Consider the following 13,462-nt stretch of genomic DNA (forward strand, 5'->3'; position numbering starts at 1 on the left):
AAATAAGCTCTTGATTGTTAAAAATTGGAATAGATTTTCAGTCAATCCTTTTATCTGGGTACATCTTGGTTAATACTGCAATTAGTATCAAAAGCTTAAAATTTTGGTCACAGATCCTGCATGTATATGCTCTGTGATGTTACATTTCTCTTCAGTATACACTAAGTTCTCTATTATCTCAAGTTGCCATTCTACAAAAGAGACTACAATTGAAAATGGTTCACCTTTGTTGGGTTATACTAATTGTGGAGAATTAGGGTAAGAATTTCTGTATATTCTTCATTGAATCAGTGGAATTATATATACAGTAGATGATTTACAAATTTGAAAACAGAGGCAAATTTCCTAATCACATACTTAAGGTAAACTTCTATATACAAAAGACTAGCACATCCTTAATTCTCGCCTTAACTCTCTATACTTAAATTCTAGAATTCTATACTTAATTCCAGCCTTGATTCTTGACAATGATAGCCTTGATTCTTGACACTCCCTATTAAGCTAGTGAATAGACATTGTCCATTCTTAGTTTGGCTAGAATCTTATGAAAGGGTAGACTATTGAGTCCCGTGGTTAGGACATTTGCTAGCTGTGATTCACTTGGTACATAAGGTGTACAAATGAAACCACTGTCAAGCTTCTCCTTAATAAAGTGTTGGTCAACTTCAATATGTTTTGTTTGATCATGTTGAATAGGATCATGTGCAATGCTAATTGTAGACTTCTTGTCGCAGTAGAGCTTCATAGGAACACCCCACTTGAGTCTTAGATCTTCCAAAATGATCTTCAACCATAGTAGTTCACATACACCCTATGCCATTGCCCTAAATTCTGATTTTGGACTTTATCTTGCTATTACATTCTGCTTCTTGCTCCTCAAAGTGACTAGGTTTTCTCCTAAGAAAATGCAATATCTCATGGTGGATCTTCTATCAACCACAGAGCTTGCGTAGTCTACATCTGTGTAGGCCTCCAGAGTGAGTTTGTCTCCTTTCTTCAATAAAATCCCCTTTCCTAGGGTTCCCTTAAGGTAGTGCAGTATTTTGTGGACTGCTTGTAAGTGAAGCTCCTTGGGGTTGTGCATGAGTTGGCTCACTCACTACACTAACTGCATAGGCGATGTCAGATTGTGTGTGGAATAGATAAATTAGTCGACTAACTAATCTTTGATATGCTTATTTGTCTATAGATCTATCTCCCTCTACTTCACCAAGTTTATGATTGGGATCAATCGAGATATTGGATGGTTTGCAAGCTAATTTTCCTGTGTCTTTTAAGAGATCGAGGACATACTTATCTTGGGATATAAAGATCCCTTGTCTTGATTCTGCCATTTCAATATCTATGAAATATTTCAAATTCCCTAGTTCCTTAATCTCAAATTCCTTAGCTAAGCACCTTCCCAAATTCTTCCTTTCCTTTTCGTCATTTCCCGTCACTATGATGTCATCAACATAAACTACAAGAGTAGTAACTACATCTGAACCTAAGTGTTTAATGAATAGTTTGTGATCCCCTCGTCTCTGCTTATATCCCATGGAATACATTACCTTGGAAAATCTCCCAAACCGGACTCTTGGTGACTGTTTCAAGCCGTATAGTGCCTTCTTGAGTTTGCAAATCTTATTTGCAGCTATGCTTCTATTGAATCTTGGGGGTATTTCCATGTAGATTTCCTCCTCAAGATCTCCATGTAAGAATGCATTTTTTACATCAAATTGTTGCTGTTGAAGGAATTAAAGCTGGTTGAAGCCTTTGAGTTTTGTTATTTGTTATGTTTAAAGTGTTATTAAAGAGATAGGTTAGTTGTATAAATAGGTGTTCCCCTATCAATAATGAAGTGTTGATCGAGGCATTTTTCAGATAGTTTATCTTTTGCTCTCTCTCTCTCTCTCTCATCCCTTGTCTGGTTTTCATCTTTGTTCGTTTCTATTCAAATTACATGGTATTAGAGCCACGACCCACATCCATGGTTGCTGCTCGCGATTCTAGTGCCTCATCTCTGCCTCGATCAAATTATTTCGTTCTAATTGAGCTCGACACCGATAACTACTTGTTCTTGGAAGCACAAGTTTTAGCTACCATTTGAGCCTTCGATCTTCTTTTGTTCATAAATGAGTCTCAGACACCTTCAAAGTACATTCTGAATCCAAATTTTGATGCAGAAGGTTTTGGTCTGATAATTTTGAATCTAGTGTACATGACATGGATTCGTTTTGACCAGCTGCTTCTTGGCTAGTTATTCTCGACAATGGACAAGGAAGTTCTCACTCAGGTGATACATTGTGAGACTTCGAAGGAGGTATGGTCTTCACTTGAAACTCTGTATTCGCAGCAGACTATTGCAAAGTCGTTTCAATTGAAACATCAATTGTGGTCAGTTAAGAAAAACTCGCTTTCTGTTAATGACTATATTCTGCGAATTAAGACTATTGCACAAGCTCTAGCTACAATCGGTGAACCTCTAGGTGACAAGGATTTGTTGTTATCTATCTTGAATGGTCTGGATCATAACTATGACATAGTAGTAAGTTTGATTACTTATCAGATGGATGAGATCAATTTAAAAAAAGTGCAATATCTCCTCCTTATGCATGAACAACGCTTAGCCTCTAAGAATTCAGTTTATTCTTTGTTTGTGAATTTTGATTCTGCTGTTAATGTCAATGTTGCAACTATGGTTCTAGATCTGGTAATGATTCAATTAATAACACTAGAGGAGGAAATATGTCTCATGGAGGAGGCTATGTGAATAGAGGTGGTTGAGGTAGAGGCCGGTTTGGTGGCAGGAGAATCTATTGCCAGTTATGTGGCAAACCTGGCCATTTTGTGGACAAGTGTTACCACCGATTTGACAGAAATTTTCAATGAGGTTCTGGTCAATTACAAGGTTATGGTCAGTTTGGTCGAGGAGGTGGTTTTCAGGTCCAAACAGAACCACATGCATATTTAGCTAGCCCTAGTGAGTCTAATGAAGCTTTTATGGTTGATCTAGGTTCTACCTCTTCCTATAATTATCTGCCACAACCAATAGATAATTTTTCTCAGCTGTTCTCTCTTGCTGATTCTCCTTGGTTTGTTGATTCTGGTGTAACCAATCATATTACCACTAGTCTCGACAACTTATCTCTATCATATCCTTATCAAGGCACTGATAAGGTTACTGTTGGTGATGGTAAGGCCTACCTATTTCTCATGTTGGTGTTGGTCATTTGCATACACAATCTTGTCCTCAATCTGTTCTTTCGTTGCCTAATGTACTACATGTTCCTCATATGAAGAAGAGTCTTCTTAGTGTTTCTCAACTTACAAGAGATAACAATGTAGTTGTTGAGTTTAACTCTACTTCTTGTTTGATTAAGGACAAGGACTCCAGGTTGGTGTTACTTCGAGGAATCCTTAGAGATGGCCTGTATCAATTGGTGTCAGCTTTTGATTTTGCTGTGCCCAAATCATCTTAGACCATCACTCTTTTGAGACCTCAGGACTTGTTGCCAAGCGTTGTTTCAAGATTTCAGACGTTGTTCCTTCCTTTTCTAATAAAAGTTGTATACGACAGAATTTGATTTCTCCAGATCTGCCCTTGAATGTAAATGTAGCTCAAGCAGACTGTGTAGGACAACAATGGCATGCCAAATTAGGGCACCCTGCCTATTATGTACTAAAACATGTGCCGAATAAAATTCAAGTTTCTTGTCCAAAGTCTGCTCTTTCTTTTTGTGACTCCTGTAAGGTTGGCAAATCACATCAACTTCCTTTTTCTAGTTGTCCAATCACAACTAAAAACCCTCTGGGATTAGTTTATTCCGATGTTTGGGGTCCAACACTTGTTACTTCTATTGAGGGTTATTGTTACTATATTGTCTTTGTTGATGCTTACATAAGATACTCATGGCTTTATCCTTTAAAGTTGAAATCTGATGCCCTACAAACCTTTATAAACTTTCATAAGCTAGCTGAATTATAGTATAACTCAAAGTTGTAAGCCTTACAAATTGATAATGCGGGTGAGTTTAAGGCCTTTTTACCCTACCTTCGTACTTATGATATTCAGTCTCGTTTTTCTTGTCTTTATACACATCAACAAAATGGTGTAGCTGAGAGAAAATATCGTCATATTGCTGAAATGGGACTAACCTTGCTAGCTCATGCTCGAATGCCTTTGTCCTTTTGGGTTGCAGCCTTCCACATAGCTGTTTATCTCATTAATCTTTTACCTTCATTTGTTCTTAATTTTTCATGTCCATTTGAGCTACTCTATCATAAACAGCCTAACTATTTTGCTCTTCAACCTTTTGGGTGTACTTGTTTTCCCTATCTCAGACCTTATAACTTGCATAAGTTTGATTTTCATTCCTTTAAGTGTGTTTTCATTGGGTATAGTCATGATCAAGCATGGTATAGTCATGATCAAGCATGGTATAAGTGCTTACATCCTTCAGGGAGAGCAAACAGGGTATGTTTCAATGCATGTTCAATTTAACCCTAATGAATATCTCTATCCTAATATTTTTCGGTCATCTGGTAATTCAATATCTACGGCTAACTCTGCTGGACCTTCAACTGAAGTTTTTTGTTATCTTTCCTCTTTTTCTTCAAGTGTTCCTTGGGTGAGACAGTCCTCAGCTTCTCCCTTATCACACACTAATAATGGTAGCTCAGTCAACAACTTTCTAGTGCCTTTGGAGAACCCAGCTGTATCTCAACACTCTTCTTCATCTTCATCTAGACATTATGTCTGTCAACCTTCTCATGTACCTAAGTACAAACTTCCTCCAGCACCTTCAATTCATCCTATGCTTACTTGATCTCAAGCTAAATTGTCTTTGGCTACTTCTCCTCATGTGTTGTTAACTACCTTAGAACCTAACTCAGTGCATGAAGCTCTCTTAGATCCTCATTGGGCTAAGGATATGTAGGAGAAATTCACTGTTTTATAGTTTAATCACACTTGGGATTTGGTTTCCTTCTCATCATATATGAATCTTATTGGGTGTAAATGGGTATTTCGTGTCAAGTACAAATCTGATGGATTCATTCTTAGACACAAGGCTCGTTTGGTAGCTAAGGGTTTCTTACAAACCCCTGGTATAGATTATGGTGAGACTTTTAGCCCTATTGTAAAGGCTCCAACAATAAGAGTTCTCTTTTCTTTGGCTATAAAATTTGGTTGGGATATATAGCAGGTTGATATTAACAATGCCTTCTTGAATGGAGATCTAACTGAAGATGTATATATGGCACAGCCGGAAGGATTTACTAATTCTCAGTTTCCATCTTATGTTTGCAAACTTTAGAAGTCCCTTTATGGACTAAAGCAAGCCCCAAGAGCTTGGTACACCAAGCTATGCCAAACTTTACAAAGTTGGGGTTTTATTTGGTCAGTCTTAGATGCATCCTTGTTCATTAAACGATCCCCTAAGGCTGTGTTATTTCTTTTGGTGTATGTGGATGATATCCTTATCACGGGTTCTGATTCTTTAGCTCTTAAAGTCTGCATACATGATTTGAACACCTATTTTGCTCTCAAAGCCTTAGGTTCGATAATACACCTATTTTGTACGATTGCAAGCCATGTAATACCTAGTGAATTTGGGGATTTCTTTTACTGATGAAGGTGATATTTTCTCAGATCCGTCACTGTATAGAACCATTATAGGTTCCCTCAATACTTAACCTACACCTGGCCAGATATTTCATTTGTGGTAAATAAGCTGAGTCAATTATTGTCTACTCCTAAAATACAACATTGGATAGCTTGTAAGCATTTACTTCGGTATTTGAAAGGTACTATTGACTTGGGGCTATTGTTTACACCTAATGTATCTGATTTAGCCTTGATAGTTTACACTGATGCAGATCATGCTGGCTGCAAGGTAACTAGAAAATCTGCAAGTGGTATTTGTGTGTTTCTTGGTTCAAATTTGTTGGTATGGAGCTCAAGAAAGCAGTCTATTGTTGCTCACTCAGTGGGAGAAGCTGAGTATCGAGCTATGGCACAAGGTGTAACTAAAGTTATGTGGTTAAAATCCCTCTTCATTGAGTTGGGTTATTCCTTGTCTCATGTTCCAGTTTTGTGGTGTGATAATCTAGCAGCTAAGAGCATAGCAGAATATCTAGTATTTCACTCTCGTACAAAGCATATTGAGATAGATGTTCACTTTGTTAGAGAGAAGGTGGAAAATGGAGATATTGGGATTAGGTATGTTCCTATCTTGTATCAAGTAGCAGATATTTTCACCAAAGGGTTGCTAAAAGACAGGTTCTCTTTTCTATGTAACAAACTTGGGCTTTGGTGGTCTACTGTTCATGCTCTTATAATAGCAAACTCAAATTCAGATGAGGCTAAGCAGTTGAGTTCTACTACTACCAGGAAGTCTACATTGAGGGGGCATGTTGAAGGAATTAAAGCTGGTTGAAGCCTTTGAGTTGCTGATTAGTGTCTGTTGTATTTGTTCAGTAATAGCTGCTACTTGTAGTTGTTATTTGTTATGTTTAAAGTGTTATTAAAGAGATAGGTCAGTTGTATAAATAGGTGTTCCCCTATCAGTAATGAAGTATTGATTGAGGCATTTTTCAGACAGTTTCTCTTTTGCTCTCTCTTGTCTTTGTCTGGTTTTCATCTTTGTTCGTTTCTATTCAAATTACAGTTGCAAAGGCCAGTCAAAGTTATTTGCTAGAGACAAAAGGATTCTCATTGTGTTCATTTTGGCAACTGAGGCCAAAGTTTCTTGATAATCTATCCCATATGTTTGAGTGTACCCTTTAGCCACCAACCTAGTTTTATACCTCTTAGGTGTCCCATCTGCTCTATACTTGACTTACATCCCACCCATTTCTTTCTTTTTGGCAAATCCATGATCTCCCAAGTACTGTTTTTCTCTGGGGCCTGCATTTCAACATTCGTAGCATTCTTCCAATTCTCACAATTTAAAGCCTAAGATAATGTTGTGGTTATGTTTGTAAGGAAACTTTTGTCGCACCCTTAGGCTTGAACTAGGGTGTGAAAGGGGATTTGGAAATTAAGAGAGAAATTTGGGAAAAAATCAGATGAGAGGGAGAGAAGATAATCGAGAGAGAGAGAGAGAGAGAGAGAGAGAGAGAGAAATATTAAGAAAGAAATAGTAGCAAGAAGATGAGAGTAGAAGAGAGAAAGGAGATCACAGAAGATAAGAGGGAATTACAGAAGTTTCATTAATTCCATATATCCTCCAACAAAGGCTTTGGCTTAATATATAAGCTTACGGCTATAGCTATAAGACAAAACATTGTAACTGCCTAAGCTACAAGACAAAAAGGGAAAAAGACAAAAGGAAAAAAATATCCTAACAACCTCTAAGACAAATAACCCTAACATAAATAAAAATTAAAAAAAAAAAACAAATTACAGAAAACCAAAATTACAAATGATACCCTTGGAATGTGACAAAATTTCCCCCCTTGAAATGTTTCTTGTCCCTAAGAAATTTATTTTCGTCGATCCTTTGTTCCTTTATCCCACTCTAGTTGGCTCTCCTACTTCGTTGTCTCTCTAAACCCTTCATTTGTAGCAATTGCCTTCTGCATTGGTGGCCCAGACTAAATTTGTCCTTGCATTTAAAGCATAGTCCGAGTCTTTCTCTTGGACTCCATAATAGGAGATTTGGTTGCCTAAGGATACTCTTTTCCTTGAGTCCGATCTAAGGTTGTCGTCCAAGCACTTTCTCCCACTTCCTGACTGCTCTGAGGACATTTTTCTGTTATAGTCTCGTGCTTCTTAACAAACACCTCCAATGATAACTCATGCAAATGGGCCTTCTCCGCTGCTTATCTTATTGAAGTAGGTTGCAGCATTTTGGCCATTAGCCTTAGCTCATCACTCAGTCTATTGAGGAAGCTAGACACGAAATAGTGTTCATCTAGAGTTGGGTGAGCTTGTCTTATTATAGACCTAAAAGCCTCAAACCTTACCTGATATTCTTCCACTGGTCCTTCTTGCTTCAGTTAAATTCTTCCACCACATCAGTTAGGTTTTGTTCCCCGAAACGAGTACAAAATTCCTCTATGAATTTAGGCCACCGCCATTCTGTTTTTTGCTCCACCCTTGAAACCATGAATCTGCCACATCATTTAGATAGGCAGCTACCATGTTAACCTTGCATCCTTCAGCTATTCAGTAGTGGTAAAAGAAACGTTCACAACGTCTGATCCACCACCGGGGTTTATCCCCTTCAAACATCAGAATTTCTACTGGTGACGTCGGTGAATTATTCTGGTTAGCTAGGGATCCCCAAAGAGAGCCTTTACCAGCATACTCTGTTCATTCATCCACTTCTTACCACCCCTTCGTTCCAGCGAAGATGGTGTAGTTGTGGCTCACGACAAAAAATCCACTGGTAGGCTTGCGTTAGGTTGCCGGGAAAACATAGCGAGGGCAGCACTCAGGTGCTGGCTTAACCCCGAGAATTCTTCTCGGAGGTTCCTCTCCATCATAGCCATGTCCGCTTGGATGTGGCTGACCTCTTTCTGGGTGTGTCGGATTCCTGCCTCGGCCATGTCGAGCCTCTTGTCTACCTGCTCATGGTTCTACCGGAGGCCCAATTCCAGGGCATCCAACCTCGTCTCCAACTGTTTCATCCTTGTGCCCTTCGCTATACCTCACCTCAAATCCTTCCTCAGGTTTTTTGCCTAATCACCAACCGTAATTTAACAACGGTCGCGACACCCATTGCCTTGTCCCGCGATCGCAAAAACCATTGCAACAATCGTGTTCACTTTGGAACTCACCGCACCAGTCGTCTGCTCTAGTCCGAAACTCTTGGTTGTCTGCATCACCCTCTGGTGTGCTCGCTTTCTAAGCTAGGTGGCCAGCCACATCAACTCACAATTGAATGTCTCACCGGTTTGGTTGGACTCACCTTCTGATCAAAGTGAGCAGCACACCGCTAAGCCCCAGTCGGATTCGCCTTCAAATCGAAGCCGCAACATAAACATAGCCAAGGATGGTTTGGCTCTGATATCAATTGTTACACCCTTAGGGTTAAACTAGGGTGTGAAAGGGGATTTGGAAATTAAGAGAGAAATTTGGGAAGAAATTAGATGAGAGGGAGAGAAGATAGCTGAGAGGGAGAGAAGATAGCTGAGAGAGAGAGAGAGAGAGAGAGAGAGAAACAACAACAAGAAGACGAGAATATAAGAGAGAAAGGAGATCATAGAAGATAAGAGGGAATTACAGAAGTTTCATTAATTCCATATATCCTTGAATGAAGGCTGTGGCTTAATATATAAGCTCACAGCTATAGCTACAAGACAAGGCATTGTAACTGCCTAAGCTACAAGATGAAAAGAGAAAAAGATAAAAGGGAAAAATATCCTAACAACCTTTAAGACAAATAACCCTAACATAAATAGAAATTAAAAAAAAAATGAATTACAGAAAACCAAAATTATAAATAATACCCTTGGAATGTGACAACTTCTATGGGATGGAAAACATCTTTTAAAGGACACAAAGTGAGATATTAGGTATAGTGGATATTTTGTGCATTCTCTAGTTCCTTTCTTAAGTGCTATGGGAAAATCAAGGTCAAATAAGGAATCAGAAGTTGGGCTAAAGGATATTACCTCATTTCTAGAAGTTGGGTCTAATGACCGGTCCATCCTTGGACTCAAGCATTACACTTCGCTTACTCTCTTCGTCTAGGATGATTGAAACAACTTCATTTAATGATGGTAAGTCATCCTTGCCCAGAATTTGAACCCTCACCTAATCACACTACACGATCTGCCAGCAAATCATAGGTTCTATCTTTCTCTATGAAGGCCTTCAATGTCGCTGCATATCACTATTTTTCATCTCTATAACCCTATAATGATCCGTCTCTTGCCACAATCCTTTTAGGAGATTGACATATTTTGTAACTGTCTTATTTCCTTGTTTAGTTGAAGTCATTTTGATCTTCAACTCAGATTTGTGCAGCATCTTTGACTTTCGAGTAGGTCTGTTGGATAGATTCCCAAACATCTTTTGCTTTCGGTAGGAACATGCAGGTGTCACTGATTTCAGGTGCCATTGAATTCCAGAGCTATGCCATTATCATGGAGTCTTCCTCGTCCCCCTTCTTTTGTTCCAGTCCCACCAGAATATAGCAGATCTTTCCTTTCCCTTTTAAAATAATCTTGAGCAATCGGGACCATTTCAAGTAATTTTTTCCTTTCAAACGGTAGGCAGCATTGATTTTCTGTAGTTCCCCCAATGGTAGAATCCTTGGGACTGCTGGTACTTCCTCTATATTGCTGGAATTGATTTCACTGGAAGTGGTATATATTAGTTGGTAGAAGATAGGTTATAACGGAAAAACGGTGTGCGGCAACAAGGAAGGCTGTTGGCAGCAGCAAAGGTTTCTTGTCGCAGGCTTCCGATGATGGAGGGGCTATCGGCAGCAATAGTAGAGGCTGTCGGCAGCACTGGATTTTCCAGCGATGAATGCTTGAACAGATTCCTAGATTTCTAATCTAGGGATGAAGGCAGAACTGCAGGTATGTGATGGCGGCGATGAAGGCTGGAAAGGCGATGAAGGTTGGAAGAAAAGGTGCGCTAGAAAGGTGGCTCTGATACCATGTGGAGAATTAGGTAAGAATTTCTGTATATTCTTCATTGAATCAATGGAATTATTTATACAGTAGATGATTTACAAATATGGAAACAGAGGCAGATTTCCTAATCACCTAATTAAGTAAACTTCTATCTACAGAAGACTCATTACGTCCTTAATTCTAGCCTTAACTCCCTATACTTAATTCCAGAATTCTATACTTAATTCCAGCCTTGATTCTTGACAATAACAGACTTGATTCTTGACACTAATGATAGTGCATGTTTCCATGCATTTCTGGAATGATAACGATGAATTTCTTGTACATTGAGAGTACTATTTTTTCAGTTTTTAAAATTAAAAACTTGAAGCATGCAGGAAATCCATACCTCTGTTACTGAAAAATTATGGAAATTCAGGAAAAGAAAAGAAAAATGAATGAGATTACATTACATTAATTTTTTTTCCTTTTCCTTCCAAAAATGAGGCAATTGCATTCAATACTGATACATGTCGGGAACCAGAGAATTAGGAGATAAGTAGAGCAGTTATGTGTAGTGAGGTGTTATTTTTACAATTATGTAGTAATAGGTGTTATTGTACAGTTTTGTAGTAGTGGTAACTGCTGTAAGAAACTACTGGACTGCTAGGATAGCCCTATATAAAGTTATACCACAATATGCTGGGGAATTAAACAATTATATTGAAGTTATCTCATTTTTCTTTATATGTTCTTTGTTTCCCTCTGTTCTTCTCTCTATTTTCTCCCTAAATTCTCTCACTTCTCTCTAATCTCTGTTTCCATCTATTCTTCTCTCTATTTTCTCCCTAAATCTTCTCATTTCTCCCTTTCTTTCTTTCTATCAACTAAAAATCCTAGATTCGAAACCTAAGGTCTTGACAATTGATATTAGAGCAGTCTGTTCTTGGATTGCTATTCACGACAACTTGCATCTACAAGTTTTGGAACTATGGTTAACCATACCTGCATGAAGCAATTTGAATCTCAATTACAGCAGGTGAATGTGAAAGTTTTAGATCTATAGGCTCGAGTGGATTCTCTGGACTTTGGATACAACAAAAACCATGAAGCGATCCTTTCCTTGGATTGGAAGTTTGAGACATCTATGGATGGCTTAGCAAGAAGGCTAGATGGATTTATGTTGATGTTCTCGAAAGTGCCCCAAGTAAGTCTTCCTTCTAATTTTCTTCCTAAAGAAAGATCAGATTTACTCATGCTAGGAAATGGAGTGATTCATAGAATTTTGTAAATCAACTTGCTAGAGGACTTTTTATTGAAGGAGAATGCTGATCCAATTTTGGATGGTATTGATGGTGATGCTGCTAACATGAAATGTCCTAAGTAATCAGCAGATGAACACATCAAGGTGCCTAGTTCAAGCAGCAACAAAGATGTTTATGACTGGGATTTGAATCTGTTCAAATCATATGACCTTGTCTTCGTCACAAGCTCAATGAACACATTCAAAGATTCCCTCCTTTTAAAGTATCTCCCTCTACTTGGTCATGGAGAAGTTCAACCACTCGTAGGCATTTCTGATCCAAAGGACATTACAGTCTAAGATGGTTTTAGGTTTGTCAAGGAAGGTCAAATTGTTCCAACTAAACCAACTCAAGAGCTTTCACTTGAGGTGGAAGATTTGGATATCCCATGGAGTGATCTGGTTCTGAAAGAGAGAGTCAGAGCAACTTCCTTTGGTGTTGTCCATCATGTTGATTGGCAGGGCTTAGATGTTGTTGTAAAGATTCTTATGGATCAAGATTTCCATCCAAAGTGATTGAAGGAATTTTTAAGGGAGGTCACAATTATGAAACACCCACGACATCCAAATATTGTTCTTTTCATGGGAGATTTGAAGTCTCCAAATCTTTTGGTTGAAAAGAAGAATATAGTAAAGGTTTGTGATTTTGGCTTATTCTACTTAAAAGCTAGCACATTTCTTTCTACAAAATCAACAACATGAACTCTTGAATGGGTGGCTTCCGATGTTCCTTGTGACGAACCATCCAATGAGAAGTTAGACATATACAACTTTGGTGTGAAATTATGGGAAATTGCATGGAATTCCACACTCTATTGGTCTAATAGAAAACCATTGGTCTTGTTGCTACTTCCTGTTCTACTTTACCTAACTTTTGAAGGGGATATCAGGGTGGAACCCTTGGTAATTTTGGATAAACACAGGAGCCAAGTTCCCCTTCTTCAAGTTCTCGTTCAATGTTCCCATTTACACCTAGATAACAACACTTGGGTATATTTGCTAGATCTCCCAGCTCAATTTCCTCGAGTTACTCAATTTCTTTGATTTTCTTGAAGGGAAGGGGAATGCTAGGAATCAGAGAATTAGGAGATAAGTAGAACATTTATGTATAGTGGGGTGTTATTTTATAATTATGTAGTAGTGGGGTGTTATTTTATAATTGTATAGTAGTGGTAACTACTGTAAATAACTGTTGGATTGTTTGGATAGTCCTATATAAAGCTATACTATAGTATGCCAAGAAATCAAGCAATTATATTGAAGTTATCTATTCTCTAATTCCCTCTGTTCTTCTCTCTATTTTCTCCCTAAATTATCTCATTTCTCTCAATTCTCTATTTCCATCTATGCTTCTCTCTGTTTTCTCCCTAAATCTTCTCATTTCTTCCTCTATTTCTTTCTTCTTTCATGACTGTCAACTAGAAATCCTAGATTCGAAACCTAGGGTCCTGACAATACAGTAATAAAACTAGAATAGTTTACTGGAGTTGGAATTTGAATGGTTACATATTATCTGAAATTTATTCTGGAGTGGTTTTAGAATAGTTGAAATACCGCTTGAAATAACCTCAGTTCCTGTTGCTAATTAGATCTATCCCCAGAACT

The 13,462-nt window shown here is 38.2% G+C and overlaps 1 protein-coding gene across 3 annotated transcripts in view; it reads left to right on the forward strand.

Annotated features, from left to right (window-relative positions):
• LOC127791836 (probable sugar phosphate/phosphate translocator At1g06470) overlaps positions 1 to 13,462 on the forward strand; it is a 68,144-nt gene that overhangs the window by 4,558 nt on the left and 50,124 nt on the right. The gene's annotated exons all lie outside the window — the stretch shown is intronic.

The sequence above is a fragment of the Diospyros lotus genome, chromosome 15 (genome assembly GCF_014633365.1).
Source record: "Diospyros lotus cultivar Yz01 chromosome 15, ASM1463336v1, whole genome shotgun sequence".
NCBI classification, from domain to species: Eukaryota; Viridiplantae; Streptophyta; class Magnoliopsida; order Ericales; family Ebenaceae; genus Diospyros; species Diospyros lotus.